The sequence below is a fragment of the Anthonomus grandis genome, chromosome 22 (genome assembly GCF_022605725.1).
Source record: "Anthonomus grandis grandis chromosome 22, icAntGran1.3, whole genome shotgun sequence".
NCBI classification, from domain to species: Eukaryota; Metazoa; Arthropoda; class Insecta; order Coleoptera; family Curculionidae; genus Anthonomus; species Anthonomus grandis.
In genome coordinates, this window is record NC_065567.1 from 34,060,658 (window position 1) to 34,076,540 (window position 15,883).

The following is a 15,883-nucleotide window of genomic DNA, read 5'->3' on the forward strand; positions in this document are numbered from 1 at the left end:
TCTTCTTTCTCTAATTGTTTTTTTATTTTAATTTCTTCTTCTGCCTCTTTATTTTTTCGCCATTGGGTTGAAGTGATTGCAAAAGAAACTCTCTCCGTCTGTTTTTTACCTTTTCTAGTAGGTGTTTTCGCATACCACAGAACCTCTCTTAAAGATTGTGCTCGCTATTATTATCGCTATCATTGTTATCGATAGGTTCGTTGTCTTTGGTAGTTGTAGAAGTATTAAGATCTACTTCTTTATTGTTAACACCCAGGAAGTCATCTTCATTAGGTTTTTCTTGCGCCTCAAACATATTTTCAGGTAAGGTTTCTACATTGCTGAGAAGAGATGTTAGCTGTAAATTATCATCAATGTTACTTTCATTTAATAAAAGGTCGTAAACCTCAACATTTTGAATTTCAACCGCGGGGGAACTTGCAATATTTTCATTAGGGTTGGGATTTAAAAAACCTTGTGAGCAATCTTGATTGCAAGGCTGAACTTTATTGGCTTCTGAAGAAAATTTCTTCCATATTTTATAAATAATTATTTCGTTATTTTCAGAATCCATAAGCTTTTGTACGTTTAAAGTTTTAAACTTATTGATTTGATTTTCTCCAACAATAGCTACAAAGTCAGCATAACTTAAAACCGCATCTTTATTTATTTCTTTTTCAATAAGTTTTCTTTCATTTTTACCACCTAAACACTTTGAAAAGTCTATAGCGTCTGGGTTCCATGGGTGTAATCCAGTTACACGAAATTCATTTTTAATTGTTTCTGACTTAGAAACTTTTTCAACAACAATTTTTAATACTGGAGCAAAGTGTTCTTTTGTTAAGGTTTCTAGAGGATGACTTCGCCTCCACTCTATAACCGCCTTTTTTCAGCCGTTTTTCATCGGTTTAAAGGCAGCAACGTCCGCTGGTTGTAGAATCCTTGTTGCGTTAGGGTACAAACAAATTAAAATGATCTCAAGTTCTACACACAAACAGCTAAGTTTATAAGTAAGATGAGTACTGTGGCCATCGAGGAACAAGATTACTGGAAATGTGGTTCCCATTTTCTGCAGGTTTGGATGAAACACGTTTTTTATGTAGGATGTAAAGGTACATCCTACATAAAAAACGTATGGAAAGGCCAATACCCCATCCATCTGGAACTGATTTTCCGACATTCTGAGGTAATTTTTTGTAAGGGTGCCGTATGATACTATCATAGGCGGAGTTACATTACCTGATGCGGCAAAAGCAAACATTACCGTTAAAGTCGACTTAGACGGAGCATGTTCAATCTCGTATACATTTTTGGCACCTTTCGGAGCTAGAACTTTGCTGTTTTTGGGACAAAGATTAAAATATGTTTCGTCGGCATTTAAAACACGATCCGGATTTTCCAAAATTGACTACAGCAGTTACTGCTTCGCCAGTCCTCTCAGAAATTTGTGGGTTTCTACGAAGAAAAGCTTTGTACCAAACATCTCCAGGGCGATTATTTACAAATGGATTATCTCGTGGGTTTTTATCCAAAAATTCTTTAACAGATTCTTGAACATCTTCTTTTCGGCGAGGAAACCCACGTTTATGATTTTCAATAATCCAATTAACCAACATTTTTTATTCGTCTGAATTGAGTATGGGGCTAGGAACTAAAGTTATTTTTACAAATTTGTTGCTTCTTCGAAATTGTAACGTAGCTCTTGGAATATTAAAGCGCCTTGCTGCTTCGCGCACTGGCAACCCAGCATTAATTGCTTCTAAAGTTTTGTTAATAGTTTCTTCATTATATTTTTTATTATATTTTCCACCAGAAACAATTTTCGGCATTTTTCCTGTACTCAATAACACATATTCACTTATTGGCCACTCATACAAATCAGTGATTGGCCCCCGGCCAACCACTAGTTATAATAGTTTTTAATAAAAAATAAGTATAAAAAATCCTTTTAACACCACGGCAAAATATAAAAACACTTAAAGGTATTTAAATATAAGCCTTAGGGATGATCACTAGTTATTGGCCCTCCGGCCAATCATTGCTTTCTACCGCCAAAACAATATGCAGTTATTGGCCCCCCCCTAGTATTTCCCTAAAATGCAATTTTTAAAGCATAAAACATTAAAAACCTATTAAAAGAAACACAAACTTATAAGATACATACCTTTTATAACATCCGCTTCAAAATACTATTGGTAAACACAGGTATTTCTGCACACACGTTCTTAGGCAATCATAAACAAATCAACAGTTTGACGCGTGAACATGACAACTCCAGCATTCAACTGAAACTATTAAAAAAACGACAGAGCATAGAAAAGAAGGATGGCCACAAAAAAGCAACCAAGGTTGCCAAATTACTTAACAAGAATTAGAAAGAAGATATAACGCTTATAATTTTTATTAACAGAATGTTAATGTTAGTGGCCAATCACTAAAACATAATTACTGAATGGCCAATCACTGGTGGGTTTATCCAATATGGTAATATTTACGCAGCCATCAAAGTTAGCTTTTTATATTTTTTTGCGTATAGGTAATTATATAACCAATAAATAGATTAACACAGGTAACTCAATTCTCTTACAGTTTACTTTAAGTGCAATAACGCCATTCTACTTTAGGTTATTTAATAATTTTTACATTATTTACTTTTTACGATAAAATAACAATATAGTTGCTAAAAATTCCGTGTTAATTATTCGTCGTTTGTAAAAAAAAACAAGAATTATGTCTAAATAGCCATTGCTTTACGGAAGTTCTTTAGTCTTGTCTAAAAGGCCAGTCTGCCAAGGAAAACATCAGTCTGCACGCACGCCGGCACTTTATTCAAAGAAGAGGAAATGTCGTAAGTATTATTTATGCCGTTTTTGCAAATCAACGTAGTTTATGTCCTTTTCTTTGCGAAGGAGAGGGATAAGGCATTTAAAGCTAATTTCAGTAAGTTGTCGGTTTATTTATGTAAGCAGAGTTTGCATGTTAAGCACATAAAAACTTTAAAATAATAAATGATATAATTAATATAGGAATTATGCAAAATAGTTTTTATTTTTTGTAAGAAGTTGCAACTATATGGAGAGTAAACAACAATTACAACTAAGACGATTATTCCAAAAAAGCTTAGCATTAGCGAACTTCGCATGAGGTGACAAAATCCCAAATTTAAACAACTGCGCATATTAAATATACGTGGGAGAGAGAGAGAGAGTTTTTTAGTAATACATATACATATACGAACTTTTATAGATTTTCTTCTTAAATATCCAGAAACTCTTACCAGTATCTTATGAGCCTAATTGAGCTACTTACTAGTAAGGATTCTGGAAGAGGAAGTCGTGTATAATATTCCAAATATATTTAGAAAATAAATTGTGTCAGCAAATTTAATATTTCTAAAACATTTACTGAATATTTAAAATATGTTCAAGTGATATTCAAAGATTTTTTACGACTTATGTCTAACTTTTAAATGCAAATTGTTACATGTTCCACTATCAAATTTTTTAAATTAATAAATGAGATTATTATGTCCATTAAATGCATCTGACACCCTTGAAACATTGATGATGGTAATAAAGTTATGCTTTTCGTATGTTAGTCGTAAATCTTGGTAACCAGAAATATAGAAAACCATACTTTCAAGATGATTCAAGCTGTAATAGGGAAATAATATGCCAAAGAGACAGAAAAACTAAAAAGAAAAGGTATTTTTTCCTTTTCTAGTCAATTAAACCCATAAATCTTAGATACTCTCAAGATACCACGGACAGCCAAAGTCCGAAACGAAGAAATTTTAAGACTAATCAACAAAGGTTGTGAATTCTTCGACACTATTAAAAATAGAAACACAGCTTACTTTAGTCAAATTATTTACAATGAAAAATACAACTTCTTACAATTAATTATCGAACCAGAGGTCGAAGGCAGAAGAGGAAATGGGAGAAAGAAGATATCATAGCTTCCAAATATAAGACAATGAACATACGGTTAGAGACAGAGTGGTAATGGAGAATATGGTAAACAACATCCAATAATGGGTTGCAGATTAAGAAGAAGAAGATACCTAAATAATAAAGTGGAACTATGTAATATTCTTCCCGGTTTTAATGATTTTCATACACAATTAATGATGAACATGACGATTTTAATGAACTAATTAATATTCCAGGAAAATTTTAATGAAGCATATATATATATATATATATATATATATATATATATATATATGCTGTTGTAGTCTTCCATATTTCATGAAAATTTTCCTGAAATATTAATTAGTTCATTAAAATAGTCATGTTCATCATTAATTGTGTATGAAAATATGAATATATATATATGAAATTTTAAAAAATTTCTTTTTAAATATCCAAAAATTTTCTCACGATCCTAATTAAGCTATTTACCATTGCAAGAATTCTGGAAGAGGAAGTGGTGTGTAATATTCTAGTAGCATTTAGGAAATAATTTGTGCTAGCAAATTAAATATTTCTGAAACATTTACTGAATATGTCTCAGTGATATTCAGAGACGTTTTAGGATTTATGTCTAACTTTCAAATGCCAATATCACTTGGTATCAATTTTTTGTCATTAATAAATCAGATTATTAAGAAATTTAAATTTACCTGAGACCCATAAACCATTGATGTAATTCAATAAAGTGGAAATATTTAATATTCTTCCTAGTTTCATTATATCTCATATTAGATTTACCATCATTAGCGACCATGACGATCTTAATAAAATAATTCATATTACAAGAAAATCTTAATGCTGGTGATATTTTCCCTGAATTATTGACTCCAATAGCTTACCTAATCCAATGGCACTTGCTATCCCTTTCCACACACATATATAAACTCTCATAGATTTTCTTCATAATATCCAGAAACTCTTACTACTTATCTCATAGTCCTGATTAAGCTACTTATCATGGTAAGGATTCTGGAAGAAAAAGTGGTGTACAATATTCGAGAAGCATGATATTAACTCTTACGTTGATATCAATCATTTCCATGATTTCTATGATAACATGATGCTTTTATGTAAATTATAATTTCTTACTTAAAAATTTCCTTGTCTCCGTTTACTAGTATCAAAAATAATTGTATAAAACATCTAATATTGGCAATAATTTTCTCAATAAATGTTGTAGTACCTTGCGCAAGTATATCTTAGGAATAGCTGATGAATATTTGAATATTTCACAGCTTAATGAGGGAATGATTTTCATTGATTGTTTGGTATTAATACTCTATAAATTATATATATAACTATATATAAATTAAAAACCAGTTGTAATATTGCATGCATTGATATTCCTTGGAAAAAATTAGAATTTATACGATAATTCAATAAATAAGAAAAGCCATTTATATAATAACTTACCGGACTAACATTCAGACTTTCGACACTTATTTGCAGGTCAGGATTTAAAATCTTTGTCGGTGTTTACTTTGGTTTAAGGCGATTTATTTTAACATTTTTATTTCGTTTGTGTAATACTGTCATAATACAAAAATGTGGTGATTGTTTAACTTTTTCTATATACAATAGTTATTAATGTAACAAGTTTAGGCACTATAAGTTTATAAGTTATGTTATAAGTTTAAAAGCTATTAAAAAGCTAAATGTGTAAAAAAACAAATCAAGTTTGTGTTTAATAGGGCTACTTTGATTTGTTTATTATTTTATTCGGAAGCTATGTGTGGATTTCTGCGTGTCGATTTATAGAGTGTTAATAAAAGATGTCAAAATAAACAACCTTTAACCATGGAATCCCTGGTCAATTTGAAACCGAAATGTTAATATGAATATGGGTCCCTAACGGCTCTATTTATAAGCACGCGCACTATCACAAGAAATACAAGTCAATACCAAACGAATATTATATTGCGTCTTTTACAAGTTGCTGAGGGTCAATATAAAAGTAGACTAAAATAGTAATATCTTGTATTTTTGAAGAGAAATGGCAATAAAAAATATTGATTAGTTTTTTTAGAATAAATGTTTTAAGTGGCCGCCTTTAACTTCAATACCGGCCTCTAGACCCTTTAACTGACGAACTCTTTTGAAAATTCTGACTCTTCCACGTTTTGAATAGGAGTTTTCTATATTAATGATTTCAAATGTCCACAGAAAAAGAAATCAAGAGTATTAATGTCGGGTGATCTAGGCGGCCATGGCTGTAGCCCTCCTCTTCCAATACATCCAGATTTGTATAATTAGTATCCAGGAATTCTTGCGCATCATGCATGTATTACATACGATCTCTAAAGAGGAATATCTTCTATTTATCCAGGTAGCTTAAATTAAAAAAAATCATTGTTACTCTTTGCCGCTTGGGTTTGGGGGGAGGAAATGAGGATCAGTCAAGTGGTCATTAATAATTCCAACCCAAATATTTATCGAAATCTCGTGTTGGGTATTTTTTAATTATTTTTTTTTTGACATTTGCATGGTTTTGCGTTGTCGCATGCAGCCACTACAATTAACGTATTTTTAATATATATTTAATATATAGCCCTAGAATGAGCAGACAAGAAAATAAATATTTGACAGCGGGCAAATTATTTAAAAAAATAAATTAATTCAATTCTTTTGACGTATGTCAGAAGTATTTAGATAAGTACAATGCTTAAATATTAAAAGTATTATAATTCAAAGAAATCGGTGTCATGCTATTTTTTCAAAAAATGCTAGATATGATGAGAATCTATGTCGTGAAGGTTTTAAAAGCCACTGTAAATCATGGGATAATTATCACATAAATAAAATACGTTCTATTGTTTTACAATTACTTAGAACAACCTCATTATTTAGTTTAGTGTTAATTTGCTCTAACTTGAAAACTTTTCATGTTCATAAATATTTTTTCTTTAAATTGACAAAGGATTTGATAGTTAAAATTAATCTAAATACTTTATTAACACTCTATATTTATTGAATTTTTGTAAAAATTTCTATATTATTCTAAAATATTTCAACCTTATTTTTTTAAATTCATTTCGCAGATTAGAAGTATTTAAATTTGCTTAATACATTACACTATAAGACCATATGAGCCCGTACTATTGCGGCTTTAAATCAAAGAAAATATATTATCATTGACCTATAAAACTTATTCATAAGCGTAAAGAAAAAAGAACTTTAATTAAGTTCGTAAAGTAATTTTACGTCCACTCTATAACTGCATGATGCGCCCTTACCCACGGGAGCATTAATTTGTCATTAGAGCCTTAGAGGTAGTCATGACCAGAAGCGCATTTCAGTACAAAAACTTCCACACCCTCTTCGGCATTACTAAGCTTAAAACCTCATTTACTCAAGCATTTTAATCAAAAACTTTGTGAAGCATCCATTAGATTAATGAAGTGTTAAGTTCTACTGGAGACTTAGTCGTTATACACACATCGACTAACCGAAAATAACATTTTATCGAGCAGGCCATGCGTGAAGCTTTCAAAGCTCACCTGGCACTCGTTAGTTCGTCATTTGAACGTCATTTTCTATCAAGCGTGAGCGAGTAGCGTCCACTTTTTGTATGGGTTTGTGGGTCTGCGTAACGTGTGCCAGAAAAGGATAATCGATATTGCAAACGGAGCGTGTACTTAATTAAAAATAAACAGTGATCAAGAAAAGAAAAACACTGCTGGGGTGTATTGACATCCTTGGATATTCATTCCGGGATAACCGTTTAGACACCGCCTGGATACAAAGCCGATTAGCGTGAAATTAAATGTCTTTTATCTGACAAGATGTTTTAATTTAATCTACTTTGAAAAACGAGTAAAAATTTGAATAAACACGTCTAAACTAGAAAGATGGTATTTTACTCGGCTTTTTATGTTTTTTTAATTATTTAATTTTTCTTTTCCATTTATAGCATAAAACCATTAGAGGTAAGTCGTATTTGTATGATTCGTAGTCACTAGCATGTCATCTCATACGAATCCTAAAAATTTAAGTTGAAAGTTTGAGTCGGCGATCGCAATTCGTATTAAGCCTTCGTATTTCCTATTGCGAGTAAAGAAGTAAGGTAACAAAAATTATTATTATAAATAGTTTCGCTCACACATAATTATGAATAAAATTTGTGAAATACTCTAGAAAAGCACCTTATGGAGAGTCTTCGGGGAATACCTGTACTTTTCAAATTGAATAAGGGTATAACAAGAAATCAACCAACCTGTACATTCAATCAGCAAGTCGCATTCAAAACCTAAGTTGACCCGATCCGTATATGATTCATTACGTTTTTCCATTTCAGCATAATTTTAGAATGAACTGTTCTTCAAATTAACGGCTTTTGATCTATACAAAGCGGCCTATCGAAAACTCTTTAGCTAATATATAATTAACATATAATCAGCCAATGTTCGCCAAACAATTTAATGACAAATATTTCTAGTACTAAGTATGATATTCTCTAAACTCTACTAGATTGCAAAAACTGGCTATCAGTGAGGACTTTTACAGTGTGTATGGAGTTAAGACCTGGGTTGACCAGACCGGTATATTTTATTTCAGATTCCTGAAATTTTGATGTTCAAATCAAAGTTTTTTATCTATATGAATATTATATCAATTTATGTGAAAATAAAAAAACTCTTGGCATTATATTTACACATAAATTCTATTCTATATTTACTTGTAATTTGGGTGGTGAAGAGGCCAGAGTATATGAAGAAACAGATAACTTCTAGTTAACAAAACCAATGTTCTTCGCCAACTACACTATACAACAACTGATTACAAGTAAAATCCTTACTTGTGCCTGTATTGCACTCAAGACCTGAGTTGGCCAGATCGGTATATTTACTTTGCATAGAATATACGGTTGTTCGATTTTTTTTGTAAAAGGTCAAAACAGTTCTACTGAGCTTTTCCTAAACCAGATCCGTAGGTTTCACATTCATGATTTTCATCTTCTTCCGGACCCTCTCTTACTTAATATTATGGTCTGTATTATGGTGTGCAGTAGGGAGTATCGATCTTTATTTCTCAAGAGGTGTCCCAGGTATGTTCTTTTTTTTAACGGTGTAAGTACCTGGTAATTCTGCTTAACAGTCACATCTTAAATGCTTACAAATTTTTATACGGTCCTCATAACTGCGTCTCTTTCAGAGATCAGAATTTCGAAATCATAATATTTAGTTCGGAGCATTGCCATAGATGATTTCGACTAGAATTATCCCGTAGGATCTTTAATGTAGCAATCGTCTTCTGCGATTTATATCCTTATGCCGTTGATTTATTTATGCCTAGGTGTATGTTCACCTTAAGTAATTAACAATACATTTATGTTGCTCCCTAAAAAAATTAAAATTTTGATAGTTTTACCTTAGAAAAAATTGTGTTTGCTGGCGCAGCTGATTAGAGGAGATAATTACGTACGTAATAACTTATTCTACCCACCAATAACAACAAAAGTAGCTCATCTTTGAATACTAAACTTATTTGTCTACATCTAAACGCTGCATAAAAAACGCTGCTATCGCACATTTCACGGCATTCATCTCACGCGGTTTTGATAACGCAGTTAAAGGAGTCCATACACCGAGAGACTTTGCATAGGCGCTTAAAAGCGGATTTTATCATGGTTAATCCCAAAGTATGTAAGAAATGCGATCAAAACATAGCTAAATCGAATTTAAAATTAGTATGTGGGGACTGTAGAGGCCTTTACCATCTTAAATGCGGAAGAGTTGATGAAGCTGATGCAAAATTAATGATAGAAAACAAAACATCATGGCGATGTCCATTATGTGAGAACGATGTTGAAATCGATACTTTACGTAAAACACAACAGCGAAGATCGCTACTTATGTCCAAACCATCTGGATGCGTCGGAGACCTGGAGCTTAAGGAGATGATAAAAGGCTTACAAAATGAAATGCGGGAGGTTAGGAAATCAGTAGATTTTCTCAGTGAAAAGTATGAGGAAGAAAAACTAAGGAGTAAGGCTTTAGCAGATATGGTGAACAATCTCTCCAAAGACAACCATGTTTTGAGGGAAGAAATTGAAAAACTTAAAACTGTGCGTAACGTCGAGGAAACTAGGAAGCTAGATAGAAATATCTGCATTGCAGGCCTAATAAATGACGATGAGGATAAGAAAAATACAGGGGACAAACTGGGTACTCTTTTTGACTTTTTGGAGGTTCCGGAATCAGAAGTTGAAGTATTTGAAAATATTGATACCAAAGCAGGAGTAAAGACTATTATCTCCCTAAAAAATAAGGAGACCAAACATAGCATCTTAAAATCCAGAGGAAGAAAAGGAAAACTTAATCTAAGTACCGTAGGTCTTGTTAATAAGAATACACCCATTTTTATCAATGAGGAGATGACCAAAGAAAACTACAGACTTTTTAAGAAAGCAAAGCAGCTCAAAGGCCTGGGGTATCGATATGTATGGCATCGTGATGGCAGAACTTTGGTAAGGAAAAATGAAAATGATAAGCCAATCCATATAAGGAATGAGGCTATGTTAGAGGAACTTTTTAGCTAATTATTTTATTTATTGTACTTTTGGATTCCTTTTATATTTTTATTTTATTTGTTTTTTAAATTGCTTATTTCTTTAGTGTTTTGGTTTGTGTATTTTTATATTTTTAAATGGCTAAAAACAGTTTTAACAATTTAAAGGTAGGCCACGTTAATATACGTTCCTTGCTACCTAGTGTTGTTGAAGTAAAGTTAATCCTTTCTACTCTAAACCTAGATATACTAGGAGTAACGGAAAGTTGGCTTTCAGAAAATATTTTAGATAAAGAGATCGAAATAGTAGGATATAACTTTTTGCGACTGGACAGGAAAACTAGAGGTGGGGGAGTTGGCGTTTACGTGAGGTCAAGTTTAAGGGTCCATAAGGTGGAATTGGTGGAACAAGTAGAAATTTTTGAGCAACAATGGTTTATTTTACAAATAAACAAACTTAAATTAGAATTTGGGGTTTTTTATCGTCCGCCTCAGTTTAATGTCCTTAGGGCGTTAGAGCATTTAGACACCTCGATTTCAAACATTCTTCCCATGGTAGATGAAACAATAATAATGGGTGATCTCAACATTAAACTTCTAGAATATAAATCTGTTAATGAGCAATTTGATTTTCTCTTGGACTCGTTTAATTTTAAGCAAGTAATGAATCCCACTAGGTTTTTAAGGGAAAAAGCTAGCTTAATTGATGTCATAATTCTGTCAAATGAAAATCTACTAATAGGTAATGTTGAACATAGAGATATGCATGAGCACTCTGACCATCAACTTATTTATTGCACTCTTGCAATTAATGCTCCAAAGATTTCCCCAAAGTTTGTTACGTTTAGAAATTTTAAGAGCTTCGACAGGGCAGCTTTTGATCTTGATCTTAACGCCGCAAATTGGGGTAAGGTGTTTAGTTTTGCGGAAATAGATGATAAGGTCCAGTGTTACACATATTCTTACACAACTTTTTAATAAGCATGCACCTTTCACCACGGTTAGGGTAACAAAGCCGAAAGCACCTTGGTTTACAGATACTCTAAAGGAAATGAAAAAATACAGAAATTCTCTACTTTCAAAATATAAAAAAAACAAACATCCTGGCGATTGGGAATCCTATGAAAATGTGCGTAACATGTTTACAACCGCAGTCAGAAACGAAAAAAGGGAATATATAAATTTTCTGCATAGAGACAAGAATAAAAAAGCCCTCTGGAACGGTTTGGCCAATCTTAATATCTATAGTAATACAAAAGGCACTTCTACATCAAATCTACCAGATAGCCTAAAAGATCCGGAAGCAATTAACCAGTTTTTTGTTGAGTCGGTACGTCAGGTATCCACGCCAGTTTCAGCGGAGACCATTCGGGAATACCTGGGTAGAAGAGCCACGGATCAAAGGTTCGATCTGGAGCTGGTGGATACTGGAAGAGTATATGAAGCTATTTCGCAGATAAAATCAAATGCCAGTGGCATTGATAAAATATCATTAGAAATGGTTAAGATGTGCTGTTCTCGTGTCATTCCGGTGCTAACTCATATTTTTAATACTTGCATCGAGATAGGTAAATTTCCCTCTTTGTGGAAAAAGGCAATAGTGTTGCCGCTACCTAAGGTCTCTAACCCGGATGGCTTTTCTGACTTACGACCAATAAGCCTACTTTCTGTATTGTCCAAGATTTTTGAGAAACTCATATACAACCAGATGATTGAATATATCGTGAAAAATAATTTGCTCTCGGAAACGCAATCGGGGTTTCGCCGTGGCTTTAATACTGCTTCAGCCCTTCTTGGAGTCTTGGATGATATTATTGATGCTTGGGACAAGGGTGAGACGGCAGCTTTGGTTCTGTTAGATTTCAGCAAGGCATTCGATACTCTACATCATAACTTACTTTTAGCGAAGCTCTCCTATTACGGATTCTTACCGAAAGCTGTGCGTTTTTGCAGTAATTATCTTACAAATAGATCCCAGATAACAAGAGTGGAAGACTCGTTCTCTGAGCCAGCCGATTTAAAAAGAGGTGTTCCCCGGGGATCCATTCTGGGCCCTTTGCTGTTTATACTTTATATAAATGACCTAAAAAATAAAATTCGCGACTGTCGTATGGCTCAATACTGTGATGATACACAAATTTATAAACAGTTTACTAAGAATGACGTTGATGAATCTATGCAATCATTGGGTCAGTGCTTAGATACAATTCACCATTATTCAAAAAAAAATGGTTTAAAATTAAACCCAAAAAAATCGGCTGTAATTTACATTGGCCCCTTGGCATCATGGTCTCGTATGAACTGTGATCTTGTGATAGATAGTGAAAAAATTCTGAATTTAAAAGAACACAAAAACTTAGGTGTAACTTTTGATACAAATTTGAGGTTTAAAACACAAGTATCTAAAGTAGTTCAAAGAGCATATATGTCCCTGAGAAATTTGTATAAAAGTAAGGATCTATTAAGTATTACACTAAAAAGGCAGCTTTGTGAAGCTCTAATTTTATCACATTGTAATTACTCTAATTTTGTTTATGGACCATGTCTTGATGCTTCTGGTAGGTACAAACTGCAAAAAATACAGAACTCTTGCATTCGCTTTGTTTATGGGTTGAGAGGAAGGGATCATGTAACTTGCAAGCTAAAAGAATTGAAGTGGCTTAATGTGCAAAATAGAGAAAAACTTCATTACTGCAGTTTCCTATTCAAACTTTTAAAAAACAATAGTCCCTCCTACTTACGAAATAAACTTAAAACAGGAACTACCAGACATAATCGAACAACACGCACGGTTTTAAAATTTGATATCCCCCGACATAGCACTGCGATTTTTCAAAGATCATTTTCTTTCTGTGCTTCAAAGCTAATAAATAAATATATTATTAGTCACTGTACTGATAAGTCTTTCCAATCCTTTAAAAACAACCTAAAAAAGATATTGATTGAAAGCCAACAATAAATATCGAGAAAAATAGCAATAATATAAAGTAATAACTTAGAATTAAACAGTCAACTGGATAATTTTATTTCAACTTTTTTTGGGATTGTTTTTTTTTTGAATTTTGTTTCTATTGTTTTATTTAATTTTTTTAATAAGTATTTGTATTGTTAAATCGGTCATTCATATATATAGTATTATGATGTCAAGTAGTCGTTAAGCTGTAAAATTTGTATTTTTCTTTGTAAGTTATAGTTAATTTTTTTTTTGTCTTCTGTATATTTCAACATTTTATATTAGTAACTACTTAATAATTATGTGTTTTTGTGATAGTAATAATATTATTGTAATATTTATGTGTACTCGGTTAAGTTAACAGCATGCTGCCCTTCGCCGAGTATAAAATAAAGGCCTTTTTATTTATTTTATTTATTATTTATTTTCCAATTTTGTTTAGAACTTATACACAAATTATTCAACTACCCAATGACCAATGTATCTAATAGTCTTAACCATTTTTCGATGAAGGATAACCATATTATTCTTATTTCTAATATTGGCCTCTTGATCCAAATTGCACTCTCCCTTACGCTACCCGATGTCACAATTGTGACTTCCTTATTAACTTCAATTCAGTGTATTGTTTTTAGAGATTGAAAATATCTTTAAAATTGTTGATTCCAAGAATGGTTTTATTATGTATATCACAATTGTGAGTCACGGGAGTTAACGTGGTTTGGTTTTAATTAAGTTGGATACAATTAATTCTTTGTTTGCCATGCTGTAGCAACAGCAAGAAGTAAGGAAATTATTGATTTGGACCATCTAAGGGATGACGAGGAGGCATTGTTCCAACTTCTAGACGAAGTTGGGTCGGATTTAGAGTTCGCGGATGAATAATATGAGTTTAAAATTCACGAAAAGATCGCAATTGTAGCACCAAATGAAGCTGATAGCTCTTCAGATTCAGAAGATGATTTACCCCTCATACATTTCCAGACTCTCCAGTGGAAGCATGGAAACTTTAGAAGCAAGGATTTTCCTGTAAAAGAGGACTACACTCCATCCATCGTAAAAACTCCAAACGAATATTTTGCTAAATATTTGGATGATGATTTTTTTGAGTCAGCCGCAAATTTCACTTCCCAGTATTTCTTGCAACAAAATGCAAAACAAAATAACTTTACCTCTCAAGAAATCAGGAAATTTTTCGAAATGAATGCTTTGATGGGATGTATTCATCTTCCAAGGATACATATGTATTGGAATGGAAAATATAAGTTCCCATTAATTGATGGGGTCATGACCCGACAAAGGTTTTATATGATACGTGTAAATTTACATGTGGTTGACAATCTTAGCGTATCAGAAGAGGAAAAAAAAGAATAGATTGTGGAGAATACGGCCGGTAATTGATTTGGTTCGCAATAGATGTAAAGCCATTGAAAGAAAAGAAAAGACAGCTTTTTCTATTGACGAACAAACGATTCCTTTTTTGGGAAGATGTCCAGTTCGACAATTTGTTAAAAATAAACCAAGAGCAGTGGGACTAAAGAATTTCGTTCTTACGACATCCGACAGACTGGTATTGGATTTTGAAATCTACCAGGGCAATACTACCCCACTAAAAGTTAGGGATTTAGGCTTGGGACCCTCAATAATATTGCGTCTAGCAGAAACATTACCTCAAGATAGTTACCTGTATTTTGACAGATACTTTTCAACTATTGCTTTGATGAACAAATTGACGAGTTTGATTTTAAAAAAGACAGTTTAATGAATAGGGGAGAGTCAGAAGAAGTTGTTAGAACCGATAATAAACTTTGCATTACAAAGTGGAAATATAATAAATCTGCTTTAATAATATCCACAGCTTTTGGAAGACAGCCGGAAACTGAGGTGCAAAGATGAAATAAAATAGAAAAAAAACGTTTCATACAACGAAAACATGGGTGGTGTAGATGTTTGCGACTGAATGATGGAATACTATCGTTCTTTCTTTCGAACCCGGAAATGGACTCTTAAAGCCATCCTACATATGTTCGACTTAGCAATAGTAAACAGCTGGATGGAGTATCAAAGGGATTTTTATAGTCAAAACCTTCGAAGAAAAGATATTATGGATCTTTTGGAATTTACACTTAATTTTGGGGAATAACTGATTGCCGGTACTAAGAAGCGTGTATTGGAGGAAACAGAATGCCAAGAAAATATAGAGGAAGAGACTAGCGTTGAAGTAAATGAAATAAAAAAGAGAAGAATGCCTTCCAGTTTGCCCTGTACAGACAAACGCTTTAATGGTTTTGAACACTGGCCAAAGAATGAAGAAATAAAGAACCCAGTTAAATGCAGGTTAGAAGGGTGCAAAAGTCGGTCCAGAATGCGTTGCCTAAAATATAATGTTTTTCTTTGTTTAACCAAAGATAAAAACTGTTTTATTTTATTCCATACAAAGTAATAAATTTTGTTTCACAATTGTGTTCTT